This window comes from Cupressus sempervirens, chromosome 7, assembly GCF_028749045.1.
Source record: "Cupressus sempervirens isolate cs-2001-9-10 chromosome 7, ASM2874904v1, whole genome shotgun sequence".
Classification (NCBI taxonomy): Eukaryota; Viridiplantae; Streptophyta; class Pinopsida; order Cupressales; family Cupressaceae; genus Cupressus; species Cupressus sempervirens.
Genome location: NC_143124.1, coordinates 334,058,426 through 334,074,516, shown reverse-complemented (window position 1 = coordinate 334,074,516; position 16,091 = coordinate 334,058,426). Strand labels below are relative to the sequence as shown.

The window sequence follows — 16,091 nt, the reverse complement described above, 5'->3', positions numbered from 1 at the left end:
AGTACTGATTCATATGCCATGTGCCCTTTTAAAATATTGCATCAACTGACTGATCTTCAACATGCTCTAGTTGATGCATCACTAAGGTTCATTTAGTGGGCTTCAAATAGGGGAATGACCCCTAACTTACCTCTTAGATATAAAAATACATCCTCAGGTAATGGCTTAGTGAATATGTCTTTAATTTGTTCTTTAGCATTCACATATTCCAATCTTACCTCTTTACCTTGTACCAATTCTCTCAAAAAATGATATTTTATAGAAATGTGCTTGGTTTTTCTATGCATCACAAGATTCTTTGATATAATAATTGCCCTAGTGTTATCACAAAATATAACCAATGGATACTTGATTTCTATCTTCATACCTACCAACAGTTGCTTGAACCAAACAATATTAGAAATATTAATTGCTACTACCACATATTTTTCCTTTGCTATGGATTGAGAAATACAATTATGCTTCTTGCTTGTCCAAGACACTAGTCTTTATACAAGAAAGAACACTCCACCACTGGTACTCTTTCTATCATCAACACTTCCTGCCCAATGAACATCTATGAATTCTTTCAAATCCAAATTGAATCCTTTTTTGCACCATAATCCATAGTCTTTAGTACCCTTTAGATACCTCGTGATTCTTTTGATTTCCATTATGTGATCTTCTTTGGTATTTGCTGAGAATCTTGCCACCATACCAAATGCTAATGCAATATTAGGCCTTGTGTGCACTATATATTGTAATTTTCCAATCATTGATATGTATGTGGTTTGATCTACCTCTTTAAAATCATCATTTTTGGAAAGATTATGTCTAGTAGACATAGGTGTTCCAATTGGTCTTGAATCTTCCATTACAAACTTCTTTCTTATCTTGATTATATTATCAAAGTTCACATGACATAACCTTTTATACCATAGCCAAATTTCTTCTATTTGATAAATGAAAGATGAACTTTCATTGAGATCTAGGTAGAATAGGTTACCTTTTGTTTGTTTTCCAGACCCAACTAGATTTCCTTTTCCATCTAGTAGCTTGGACTTCCCATTCATGAATTCTACCTTGAATCCAATGTTATTCAACTATGCCACACTCAATAGATTATGCTTTAGTCCTTCAACCCAATAAGCATTATCACATCTAAGTTCATTGGTTAGTGAGATATAACCTCTTTCCTTTATGCAACATGGTTCATTGTTTCCAAATCTCACACTTCCACCATCATAATGTTCCATATGTTCCAACTTTGTTTTGTCACTAGTTGAATATGATGTGAGCAACCACTATCAATAATCCATGTATTGTTCTTACTAACATGAGAAATAAGTGTCATTTTATCTCCTTTATCATCAAATTCATCTTTTACAGCAAGATATACCATTTCGTCATCTTTGCTACTGTCTAAATATTTAGCTATAAAAAAAGATTTCTTACCTTTGTCTTTGTAGTTCTTAAAGCTTTTGAAATCCTTCTTGCATATGTACATGTTGTGCTTCTTTTCATCTCTATCTTCTCTATTTGGGCACCTTGCAACAATGTGTCCAACTTCTTCACAAGAGAAATAGGTTAAAGGAATATTACCTTTATACTTTCCTTTGCCTTTAGGATACTTTCTTGCAAGTAGTGCTTCAATGGATTCAAGATCATTATCAAAACTATCTTCCTCTTCACTTTTAGATTGTTTTCTTTTAGATCTTTTAGCTTTCTTTTTAAGTGATACTTTGGCTTCAAGTGCAAACTCTGGATTGCTATCTAAATAGGAGTATAATTATCATAGTTATTTAGTTCAAATGTAGTCAATATTCCAACTAGACCACCCAAGGTTATCTTGTTAGTTGGATCACATATCATCTCTTGAATAAAAGACACTCTAATTGAATAGATAAGAAGAAGGATTTTGAGTACCTTGCTTACCACTGTTACATCTTCAATTTTTCCTCTAGAGGATTTGATGGCACTAACATTGGCTTTGATTTTTTCAACATATTTTACAATGTTTTCATCTTCTCTCATCTTCATTTGATCAAATGGACCTCTCAAGATTTTTTCCTTGGCTCTTTTCACATTATCATCACCTTCATAGATATTTTTTATTCTAGTCCACATGTCATGAGTATTAGCACATCCTTTGACTTCATCAAATTCAACATAGTTAAGAGCTGATGCTATGTCAATCATCATGATAATATGATTTTTCTTATTAGAAATTTCTTCCATAATCATTGTACCAGTAGGAGATTTCTAAAAAGTGTTTAAATATTTCAAACCTAAATCACTGATGGTTGCCAGATGCAACTTCATAAGTTCCTGCCATGCTCCAAAGTTATCTATATTCAGCTTGAGAATATCTCTCCTATAAGACATCCTAAATTTTAGCTTAGGCCCTTGAAACATTTCTTTGAAAACACCAAGAAACTTTGATACCAATTGTTGAAAATATAAGAGGAGTAATAGAGAGGGGAGGGTTGAATAATTTACCACATAAAATAAATCCCAGATCCCTTAGATGTTAGAATAAACTTTACTAAAACTATTGATACTCGACAAACACATTAGAAAATGCTATAACTCAGCTAACACTAAAATAACTTGGCAACTGCTTAACATATAAATATTAAGATATTATCTATGATTAATCTTACTTAACTTAGTTGCATACATTTAAAAGAAATAGAATTTACATAAGTGACACTAAAATTTAACATGGAAACCCAATTTGGAAAAACCACCAATTGCAACTAGTTACTAATTTTCCCTCTTCTAAAGTGAGCCTTGTTAGGATCCAACCCTATTAAAGGTTACAAAATACACTATTAGGTGTGCCCTATTAGAGGATTTGATCACCCTATTAGGAGTGGCCTTCTTAGAGGTCTTTAGACATTTGAATAGTAATGCCACCTTGTTAGAGGATTTACAAATAGTTGTTAAGCCAACTCTATTAAGAGATTTAGATCACTACTACAATGGTTAGAAAGTAACAATAAGATGACCTGATTTATGATGCAACTAAATTGTTGATTATAGAGCTCTATTCTGGCTTGTACTTGATCCTTCCTAATTAAATGTATCTTTGTAGCTCAATAAGGATATTCTGCTTATCCTTCCAATTCACTTCCTCTAAGCATCTTCAAATCTTCTATTCTTTGCACACATTCAATTCTTAACTTGACCTTATATTTATATTTTACACATTGTTAAGTTGACTTGAATACAAATTAAAATACTTAATATTCATCACCTCAATCAGCTAGAACCAACAAACAAATCAATTAAACTTAATATTCCAAAATAAGAAAATCCTTTGTTAGCCGACCCTACTTGGTAGATACTAACTCAAAAATAATTTTCTCATGTTAACCAAGTGAAATCAATTAACATTGCATATTCACAAAGTTCCTTTGGCAATTGAGTGAGCTTGGTAAACACCGGTTCCATCTAGGGTATTTTTTAGTGGCTAATATTCGCTAATTGGCTAATTTTACGAAATTTTGTCTAATAATTTAGTTCTTTAAAATATTTAAAATCGCCACATTTTTATTAAATTTAGTTATAAAAAATATTTAAATAGTTAAAGGTTCACCAATTAATAATAGAAATTATCTTTGTTTTTCAAAAAAATGTAATATTCGCCAATATTTTTATATCTTTTTTTTGAGGGGGTTTCTTAAAGTTTACATTGGTTCCATCAACCATTTCCTTCATTAACCGAGTGATCTTGGTTAAGACTCAACTTCTACTAACTTTTCTTTATCGCCTGAGTGAACTCGATGGATACTGTCATTTGTGAATTCTTTTTGGTAATCAAGTGAGCTTGGTTAAAACTTTTTGTCTTCCAACTTTCCTTTGTCTCTTGAGTGAACTTAGTAGACATTGTCTTCTAAACTAAGCAAATTCTGGAATGCTTAGCAGACATAGGAAACTCTCTTCATCGTCTAAGTGAGCTCAACATACACTAACTAGCAATGATATGTTATTTTGTGTAACATCAAAGACAATACACAATCAACCAATTATTTTCAACACTAGTGACTTCTATATTGATTACAATGTTGAAGTTTCTTAATATTGTATTCAAGGAAAGTGATTCCATGATTCTCATTTTTAGTATCCCTTGGATTTTCCAATATGTTACTACGCCATTTAGGTAATTTTCTCGATCTCCCTACTTAAAATCATAGTTCTCTTCCTCTGTTTCTTCCATTATTTCCCTTTTTTCATGCTCTCCTTCTAGGAAACATATTTTACTCAGGAAGCCTATTTCTATCTTTTCTATGTTATTTTGATTCAATATTATGGGATTATAAGGAGTTGGAAGGGCCTAGGGGATACAAGTTAATATTTATTGTTCTATCTAAATATTTGAAACTTGCCTTGTTATCATCCCTTACTATTGAAACTATTTCTTGTACATATCCTTCAAATTTTTGTATTTGCAAGTTGTAAATGTATATGTTAGTTATTACTTTTATGGGTTTGAAATCATGGTTATCTAGTTTAATATAAACTAGACTATTAAAATAATTTTAAAAATATATATTTAGCATCGATGTTGCAAAATGATCAAATTGCATATCCTACGGGTCTTAGAATTTGGAATTTTAGTAGTTTATTGGTATAGATTTAATTATCACCTAGGTTGGTAGGCAATGGTTTTTAACATAATCCTCATTGAAATTAGGGGAGCATTTGATAAAACTTATGCTAAATCCTTTGTAAAATAAAAGAGGGCATGAAAGAATTTTATCTTTGATATACTAATTGTTGCAATGCAAATAAGCTAGATAATTATAAGTGGAGGATATACTTACCCATTTCTCATAAACACCTTCTAGCCATTTTTTTGGATTAGGATCCTTCATTTTAGGTCCATTCAAGAATGCAAAAATGCCCTATTCCAAGCATTCTATCAAGTGTTCTTTACTATACAAATAGCTAATGATTAGGAGATCCTCATTGAATTTTTGATGTGCATTGGTATCCCTTAACACATAAGAATCTATGGAATTTGGATCTTTATTATAGAAGGTTTATCTTGCTTTCCACTAATAATGTCCTCTATTCCACTTCTGAGATTGGGCCAGTTGGATTTTGATCTAACATTAAGTGTTTCAGATGGAAGAGGGGTTGAACTACTAATAGCAAAAGAAAAATAAATTAGTGCTTGACATAGGGGAAGAGGATGTTGTGGAACTAGGATTTCCTTAATGGTAGGTTTAGGAAAGCCAACAAAATGGCTAGGGGTTGGGATAATCCTATTTTTTGCAAGAGGATTGAATCTATTGTTGAGATCTAAAGGAGCACTATTTTTCTTTAGAGATCTGGACTAGAGGGCATCTATAGGCCATGGAAGGTCTATGGTTGTTGGGGTTTTTTAACCTTTTCTTGGCTTGTCACTGTAATCCATTTTTCCTCCTTTTGTCTACCATATATGGAAGAAATTTCAAATAGTTATGGTTGATAGCTCACCTTTTTTTGTTGCATTTTTCCTTATTTTTATTTTTCCTGGATGGAAGTCTTGGAAGTTTCTATTTTAGATTCTTTCTTTGGTTTCACTTTGAGTATTCAGTATTCATGAAGAAATTAATCTCCTACTTTATTACATTGTCTTCTTCTTTATTTTGGGATGAATTAGTTTTGTAGATTGAAGGATGATGAGGTCTACCTGTTTTCCTTTTAATGACCTTACTTGGATGTTCATTTTCCTAGAGGATATTAAACCTATTCGATGTGGATAATGTTTTAGTGAGGTTATATTTCATTTTTTGATAATAACCAAGAGTTTTTACACCTAAGTTCACAATCATAGTTTACTTCACCATTTTTTTAATGCAAGTAAACATATTTTCTTAAAATTTAAAATTATTTCTAATGACAAATAAAATTTGAATTAAAATTTCAATATGATGCCATCCAAAAAAATATTACAAAAAATATTGCATGCAATATGAACAAGCCTTCGAAAATGATGCAAAAATTTAAACAATCAAATATTTTTCTTTTTCACAAGGACATACATTACCCATCACCCCATTTCCAAATGTGTCTTTGTTAGATCATTACCCCATCCTCTTTTCTATCACCTAGCACATAACTTAGCCTTGTCCTTGCAAAACCCAAAGATTTATCAATACTTCCTTGTTGTCCCATCCACTCACTATTGCCCATATTCTTCGAGTACAAAACCTTGAGCCTAGGCCTCACACCCTTGTTGGGTGGATTCAATGGTGGAATGATGCCATCCTCCATATTGCACAATTTATTTGTATTTACGGGAGAAAATTGGTCATGTACCACAAAAGATCTTATGAAGCCACTACTAAAGATCTTCATACGATCTTAGAAGATCTTGCCATCACTACTACATTTGATACAAAATTATCATGGCATGTCTATCACAATTATGGCATCACAACCTCTTATCATTACAATTTTGACAACTTGCCATTAGAATTGTGATGATGATAGGTTGTGACACCATAATTGTGATGGACCTACCATGGTAATTTGGTATCAAATGTAGTAGTGCATGAATCTATTTGATATGGATTTATAGGTCTAACATGCCAATCTTTGACACTCAAGAAACAAGTTGAAGATAGTTATGCCACTAGAGGAGCTAGGATGAAAGCTCGGGTCAATTAGATGGAGGTTGGCGATTAGGCTTCTAAGAAATTCTTCAATGTTATGCAGACTCACCAATCTATGGTGGGCATCAAGCACATTAGGGAAGAGTAGCAAGTTTTTTTTGACCTAGCTAGCATCCTTTAGGCTTTTGTGTGCCATTATGAGAAGGTCTTTACTATATAGGGGCCCTCGTTTGCACGTGACTTGACATTACAAGCCTTCTTTTTCGCTACTCCCAGTAGGATTGCACAAGAGCAATATGCCTTCTATGATTAGAAGCTAAAGCTTGCTAATCTCAAGGAAGCCGTCATCTCCATGGTTGTGATGGCTTCCCATGTGAATTTTACAAAGTTCTTTGTGAGAACATTGGCTCTAATGTGCATTAGGTATATCAAGAAGCATACAATACTCATTCCCTAGGAAACATTATTAATAAGGGTAATATCAAATTCATACCTAAAGCCACTAATCTAGAAGAAATGTAATTGGAGTCCTATCATTTTGTTGAATGCCTCCTACAAGATTATTGCCAAGGCTCTCTCCCTTAAAATCTGGCATCTATTCCAACAAATTGATCATCCTGAAAAACTGCTTTCATTAAATCCTGATATATTTTGGATAATGATATTGCTATTTGGGAAGGTATGGAGTGAGCTCATCAGTCCAAGAAAGAAGCCTAGTTTCTTAAGATTGATTTTTTCAAAGCCTATGACTCAACTGAATGGACTTTAATTTTGGCCATGTTTCAAGCCATGGAGTTTGGCCTAGTCTTTCTACAATTAGTTCAAATGTTTTTTGGTGATGCCTTTACTTGTATTAGCATAAATGACTAATAATCTGAAGGTTTTAGGCTCTACAAATCTATCTGTCAAGGTTGTCCTTTAGTGCCTTCTCTTTATATTTTGGCTACTGAATGGTTTGGCTATCTTCTTACTAATGCGATCTCTTGGGATCTTGTGCATGTCATAACTCTCCCAGATTCTAATACATAGGTTGTGAATGGCCATTTTTTCGATGAATCCTTTCTCACCCTTTTGGAGGATGAAGAAAATATTATCAACACCTTACAATGCTTGGATATTTTCTACCTTGCCTCTAGCTCTGCTATTCAATGGTACAAGACCCTTTGCTATAGATAGTCATTCTTGCTAGGTCCTCAATGGTTGCATCACTATAGGTGGAAATGGCTTTAGCATGGAGAAATATTTTGGTTTTTGGGAATTTTTCTTTTGAAGCTTTCCCTGTGGAGCCGTGGAATGCAGTTCTAGCATGGATTGAAAAGAAGTTGGACTATTGGATCACTAAACCTCTCTCCCATGTAGGCCAATTTTAGATTTTTTCTAAAGTGCTAGCTGCTATGCATGTCTATTATTCGTCATGTTGAGCCCCTTCTAAGGCTTCATACCTCAAGATTGAACATCTCTTAAGGGATTTCCTCTAGGCCTTTGATGCTGTAAATCACAACTTTCACAAAGTTTTCATGGACTTCTGTTGTCTACCAATGACTTTGGTGGTCTTAGACTACTTTCCACTCAGAAATAGGGGATTTCCCTCTTTTCTAAGTGGGTCATTTAGGCTCTAACTAGTATTGGGGCCTAGAAAATCTTGTTGTGACATTGTATTTCTTTAGGCTTTCTAGTTAACCAGCTAGCCTAGAAGGGTATTGGCATTCAAACCCTTCTTGTGACCATTGAGCTAGTGAAAATTTAGGGCATCTTTATTTCTAAAAGCATTTAGAAATCCTGGGAGGCTATCAAGCCTTGGCTTCATTGGGTATGGAATTGGTTCGGAGATGAGCTTTAGATATGAACCATCAAAATTTGTGGGGGTCTCATTTGTTTATTGTTGAAGGTGTTCCACTAGCTAAAATTCATGGAGCTAGCATGATGTGCTTCTGTAGAAGGGGAATCAAGACACCCAAAGAGCTCTTTTCTAGGGTTTCTATGAGCATTCACTCATGGGAGGACCTACAGGTGCAGTTCAAGTTTATGCATCCAGATTGATAGATAGTTGATCTTCTAGTTTCTATGGTGCCTCCCCATATCTTTCACAAGATTGGTATTCATTCGTCTTACCCATGGAGCAAAGATTGGAAGTGGTAACTTCCCACTCTTTTGACTAGTTACAAACCCAGGTTGGCCTATTAGCAACTGGTTCCCCATCTTTTGATGGCTGAAACTCTCAACCAACATTGGCATTTGTTGTCCTCTCATAGGTCTTGGACTCTTAGATTTAGCACAATTTGGAAAATTACCACAGAGCCAAAAATAGCTCACTTTTCCTATTATCTCATTTTCTAGGGCATGTCATTGGGCCCTCGACTTGGACATCTAGGTGTCCCGAACCCTAGATGTGCTTTTTGTGGCCAACCAAAAAGCTTCCTACATATTTTTTGGTTTTGTAGGTGAGCCCAAAAGCATTGGCTCTAGATTCATGATTTTTTAAAACCTTTTTTCCTAGAGGCCTTTAGCTAGTATATGGTTGTGCTAGGAGATTTGACTAGACTTCCTTTTAAATATTCGCAGATATGACATGCTTTCAAAATGGAAATTATATTTACTATTTGGAAAGAACCTAATGTTGTTTTATTCTCTCACAACTTTCTTGATATACATGTTGCTATGTACACTAAAGCATGTATTTGTAATAATGTCATAACATAGATTCAAGTATATATAGATAAAGTGGCGTTGGAGGTTGCTCACCTGCATGAGCTTTTGGCTCATTGGGGTAATGTCCCTTGTACGATCACCCAGGTGCCATCAGATACTTTATCTAGTGATCATACTCCTCCTCGTCATTGTCAGAGAGGTTGGAGTAGTTTTGCATGTCACTCACATACTCCCAGGTCACAACCTTCTTGCCACTCTTATAGTGGTGATTTTTGTGGTTGCAGCCACTCGGCCTCTTATCCGTGGAGGAAGGGTTTGGGTTGGTCCTCAGTGGCTCCTCCTATTGCCCTTGATGTGGGTAGACCTTCTACTCATAGAGACCCTAAATGGACTTTCCCTTGGCTAGATTTAGTTATCTCTCCGTCTAGGCAAGAGGGAGAGAAAGAAACAACTGATGTTGTTTCCACCCCTACTAATGGTTGGGCTCCCCCTGAGTCATTTACCAACCCCACAAACTTTTGGGGTTCTGATGATAAAGACCCTCCTTTGGCCAGTACTGCTCTTGTAGCCTAAGGGCTTTATTTTTACTGTGTTAATATTTTTTTTAATGAATAATTGTCTTATGTGACTATGCACCAAGTGAACTTAAGCCCCGTTTGGTTGCTGGAATATGAGTGGAATAGGAAAACGAAATTAGAATATGTTTTATATTCGCTATTTGGTAAGCTTAATCGGGATTGGGAATAGGAAGACATATTCCAATTTTGCCCTTAAAATGAGCATATGTCTATGCCAAAAAATATATGTTATTGGAATAGGCCATTTCCATTCCCATTCCGATTTTCCATTAAAAATTATTTTTAATTTTTTTTAAAATTAAAAAAAAAAAAATTTAATTTTTTTTTTCGATATTTTTTTTTGAATTTTTTTTTTTTTTTTTTTACTTTTATTTTTTGAATTTTTTTAAAAAATTTTTTTTAATAACATTTTTAAAAATTATATCTATTTGTTTAAAAAATGAAAGTGAAAATGAATTAACTAAAAAAAATAATAAATTAAAAACAAAATTAGGAATTTTTTTTTTTAAAATACAAAACTTAACCTTATTTCTATTCTATTTTTGTACAACCAAACAACAGATTAACATATTCCAAGTCGAATTTTAAGTGCACCAAACATGATTGGAATTGCCTATTTCTATTCCCATTCCTCATTTCCATTCCCATTCCATTTTTCTATTCTAATTTTCTATTCCTATGCTAGCAACCAAACGGGGCCTTATGAAATGATATTGTATCCCTCAACCCCTTTTTTTTGTAAATATGTATCTTTAATATTTAAATAATATAAAAGATCTATTCATAAAAAAAAACTGTAAATAATAATTTTATTAAAACTAAAATTATTTTTTATTAAAAAAAAATTCCATTGAGAGAAATTAACTCATTAATATTACCTAAGCGACGTACACTATAAACAATGCCTAACTTAGAAGATCAGTTATAGTGATTGAAATACTTTTTCAAAGACCTAATAGCTAAATTTTTCCAAGACAAGCGTGTAGTATAAAGTTTAAATGACATTTTCTTTTATAATAGACGCGGTAAAACCATATGTGGGATTAAGAAGATAATAAATTAAAAGACCTGTAACAAATCCTAAATTCTAGGTTTACCAACCGATGCAACCATTGATCAGTTATACCTTCCACCGTTTCAAACAGTTGCACGAACTAGTTTAAATACGGATCCTCTCAAACTGATAATCTCACTGTATTCAAATCATATCAATTTAATATTACCTGTTCTGAAACTACTATCCTCTCACTTCCATTCATTTTCTCTCTCTCCTATTTCCTTATTCCAGCGTCAATGGAAGACAAGGTAATTTTGAGCAGTTCAGACGATGATTTATTCGAAGTAGAAATGGATGTTATCGTGCAATCACAAACCCTAACGAAGATGATAGAGGATACTGGGGATAAAGGCAGTAAGGAGAATCCCATACAATTGGAAGACATTTCCGGTAAAATTTATGAACTCATTGTCCAATACGGAAAATACTATGTTGAATCCCAAAGGACCGATGTGCAAATGGCCGATCCCCAAACGTCCGATGCCGAAATGACCGATGCGAGCAAACCAGCTATGGATTTGAAGAAATTGGTTAGAGAGTTGGTTAAAAACGATAAAGACACTCTCTTCCAGTTGATGAAAGTATGTTTTGTGCATTTCTTTTAATAGTTCTTATGGAAAACAAAAAACATTCTGATTTTTTGCTGCCTTTTCTTGTACCTTAAATGATTTATTGATTGAATGATTGGTTTGTGCAGGCGGCTAATTACCTTCACATTCAGAGTCTTCTTGATATATCGTATCAGATTGTTGGGGAGGACATTGCTGCGTGTAAAGACCAAGAAGAGATTCGTCAGAAATATGGCATACAGAATGACTACACTCCTGAAGAGGAGCAGGAAGTTTTGAAGCTGTATAATATATTTGAAGGATAGAGGATAGTTTTGAGTTGATTACAATTCTAAGTTTAAATATCTTTTAGATTTACAAGGTTTCAATTAAATTGAACTTTATTTCCTTCAAATATCTTTTTAAAGAGGAATAAAATCTATTATGTTATATTTTATATTTTTAATATTTTTAATTTTAATTATCGTTTTTATTGATTAATGATCTTATATTCTTATTAACTATTTCCAACTTTTGTATCATTTATTTCATTGGAGAATATTATTTCCATATACCAAGTATTCATGTTCAGGCTAATGAATTTGTTGACAGTTGAGTTTGAACATCTGCTCATTCAAAATTTGAATACATATACAATAGAATAGTCTAGTAGATTTTTCAAAGACAAAAGGAATATTCACCCCTATGTGAATCTTTATTTAATAATTTTTATTATCATTTGGTAATAAGATTTTATTCAAAATCAATACATAAGGATCAATCATAAAGGTTTATCAAAAGTTATGACCTTATATTGAAATTGATATTAATAAAATAGTACATTAGAAGAGACTCAAAAAATCATCTCCTCAATCCTTAAACCAATAAACCATATTGTACAATATACCTTATCCATTAATCAAAGCATACATCCAGCATCAAAGCTGAAGTCACCCATTAGAGGATCTCCTTAATAATGTTAGCTCAATCCCTTCTAATAGTGCCCTTACCCCAATCTAATTATGATAAAACGTAAAACTCCTATCTAATGCAAGGATCCTATCCTCATAAATAGTTCCCCTTATTGAGTAAAAGGCACCCTTGTACGAGTTAGTTCATTGAATTTGAAGAGTCTAACTAGAAAAAGAATTTCTTACCATAAACTAATCAGCATGCTCTCTTGAACTATGAATTTTATTTATTTAACTTTATTTAACTTTCAATCTTTATAAATTTAGTTAAAAGTTTGGCCTTGATTGCTATCAATATTTTAAGTGATCTTAAGCATGGCTGAAATGGATAATCTTAGGGGAATTGAGCAATTCGGGAAAGTAAAATAAATCATGAGGATTTGTTAACCTTTAAGAAGAAACTCTTCCAGAGTTAGCTATCATTTGGATCCCTCACATTGTTATTCTCAACTCCCTTTGTATTAAGAAAACATGGATGAGTTAATTTATATGGGCCTATGTTCAATACTAATAAAAGATGCCTTTGGTTGGAAATAGATCATTATCTTTAAATCCTACATTTTTTCTACATAATTGAAGAAAATTTTAATGCTATTGTATCCCCTAAGAAAAGGAGAGTTTTTTCTAAATTATCTCAAGATTTAATAGACTTTAACAATTGAAATCATCTTCTTTGTTACAAGTTGCCTCAAAATCTTGATAGTTGAATTAAGGGTTACTTTTATAATTTTGAGAAATCATCACTTTTTGATCCTTAATGATACTCGAATTATTTAGTTATACTATATTTTTAATGCTAAATTTTTTTATTAGCCTATTTATTTTTAAGAGTGTCCTATTTTACTATGCTTATCTCAAGCACTACAAAAAGACTAGTTTGTTGTTGATTCTATGGATGTTTATTCTAGTTTTCCTATCATGTAATTAAGTTACTAGAATTCTTTTAAAGTTGGTAATAGGTTATTCTTGTGAAATAACAACCTTTATTTTCTAGATTGCATTAGTTATTTTTAGCTTCCTAGTTTGATGAGGTAGGTATGATTTGAAGGACAAATTTTGGTTGAGATCATAGTGGTAAATGGATATCAATCTCTCTCTCTCTCTCTTATTGTGTTGAAGCTAGATAGTGAATGCTAAGAGATATATATGGTTATCTTTTAGTACTTCTAGACTGTTAGTTTTACTTATATTGATGGAGCGAATGTAAGTACCATTCTTATATTCTAGTCCTCAAAGTGTGGATGAGTCCACATGTGATATCTTTGGAATATTTCTCTAATACACGGATCATATATAGTTTTCTATCTCAAATTTTTATAAAATGAGAAAACACATAAAAATAGGTTAAATTAATTATGAGGAATTAACTTTTCTTTCATAACTATCAACTCGAATGATAATGTAGTTTGCTAGTTTTTTAGATATTTTTGTGAGAGGGCCTTGTTTGGTTTGAATAATGATGTATGGACTTTCCTAACGACTTATTATTGATTAAGGATAAAATAGTTTTTTCTTTTATAGGGGATGTGAAACCACCAAACATTTTACAAGAAATATTTAAACATGAAAGACCCAAAATGAAACAATGTCTAGAACAATGAAAGACCTACAACCAAAACCAATACCACTTAGAAAATGCCAGCACAAAAAGTAGATTGAGCTAAAATACTAATAGTCTAATTAGAGTAAATAAATAAGAAAAAATACATAGGTGAAGGAAGCTAGAACAAATCTTTCACCTTATCTTTCAACTCTTGTTGAATGACTTTGATCTTCTCTCTGACCTCCTTGATATCTTTTTGGTCTATCTCGTTCCCTTTCTTTCACCTCTTTTTATTGTTGGATCAGCTAGTTTTTCTAGGACCAATATCCTATTCTTCCTTCTTAGCTTCCTCCAGATCAAGCATGAACTTTACTTCCTTTTTTTGATCTGAAATACCCAACACTTTGTTCATCCACTTAATAGTAGTTTCAAGCAAACCTTGGCATCTAGATAGAGCATCTTTGGTTACATTTTCCATTTTACCACTTCTTCTCTTTATCTCTTTGATAATATCTAGGTTACCTTTTTTTCCTAACTCCTCCTTCAACCCTTTCTCATCCTATTTACTCTACAACTCCTCATTTTTGCCTTCCAGAGCTCTATGTTTAAAATTCATCATTCTAAGGGAGTGAAAAGTTCATTTATCCAATTTAAAAGAGTAGAGTGATAACACTTTTGTGGTTTGTAAAATACCATGAGGGTCAACCACCAAATCAATGATATTGTCCTCTATAAGATTGACAATAAACTCCTCTTCATCAAACTTTCAAGATTAAATGCTAGCCTTTCTCTTCTTCTTTTTTCCACCCAAAAAGGCTTGTCCACATTTCATTAGGTTTTTGAATTTGACTTTGGCCCCAAATCTCCTTTCCTTCAGCTTCTTGCAAAAAAAAAATTAAATCATTCTCAATAGACTCATCATAGTCAACAATTATTGTGTCTTCTTTGAGTCCTCCTTCCACTTTCTCCTTAGTAGCTTGGTTATCCTTTTATTTGGTAGTCATAGGAGAACTTAACTCATTATGAATTGAACATGATGAGGGAGGGGAAGCAGGAACATTTTCACCCTAAAAAATCTTTCAACTAAATAAATTTCCTCCAAAATTTCTATATCAATCATTGTTTTCCCCTTCCCTCTGAGATATTCTTTTCTTCTTTCTGCTCATTTTCTTCTTTCGGTCCCAAGAAAATCTCCACACAAATAACCTTATCCTTCTTCATGTTTGTATATCTAGGGGATCCCATTTCTAATCAACCTAAAATCTATTTACCTTTTTTGAAAATTTTCCCCCAAACCTTCTGTGTTACCACATTGTGTAGAAATCTTCCTTGAAATAAGGCTAGGAATGAATTTTCTCACATAAATATTAATCATCTTGATAAAACCCTTGTCAAAGATAGGTTTATTTAGTTTGGACCTTTAAGAATTGATATGATGAGACAAAAACAAAAGTAGGTAGAAGGGTAAACAAACCCTTTCAAATATTTAAAGTTATTAAGTAACACAAAGTGATAAGTATGAGTCCTATAATATCTCCCATCAAGTGAAACACACTCCATTACATAAGTAAAATCATGCCTCAAAAGCAATTTAGTGGACAACACTGTATAAATACCACCCTCCCCTTTAAAAAGTTTAGCATCCATTTCTTTAAAACAATTACTAATAGACAACTTTGAATACTTTAGATCATGAAAATAAATCTTACCTTTACTACTAAGAACTTATTGCCAAATTGAGATACAATTCCCTCCCACACAGATTAACTTCACTATTATTCCAACTCTTAAAGAACATGCATGTAACTTTTGGGTTTTCCTTTTTCACTTTCTCCATGTAGGGAACTAGGATCCCTTCCTCCATTTTTTCCCAAAATTTCTTGGATTCCCTTCTTCTCAATTTCCCTCCCATTTTAACTAGTTGTAGAGGCAAGATAACTAAATTTTTCTATGGATAATAAACTTACCCAAGAAGAAACAACACAAAAATAACCCTTAATACATGTAGAGCTTTTATTACCACACTTTTACAACTCAAGTGGTTCATGATTTTTTTTGGTGTTTCTATTCCTTGAATTTAGCTACAAGGCTCTAGATCTCCGTCTCCAATAGATTTCCTTTATACTAATGATATCATGAAATAATAATATTTTTATCA

General features: G+C 32.8%; 1 pseudogene; it reads left to right on the top strand.

Annotated features, from left to right (window-relative positions):
- Positions 1-11,107: 11,107 nt before the first annotated feature.
- On the top strand, positions 11,108-11,745 carry LOC149546791 (SKP1-like protein 1A pseudogene; annotated as a pseudogene).
- The last annotated feature ends 4,346 nt before the right edge of the window (positions 11,746-16,091 follow it).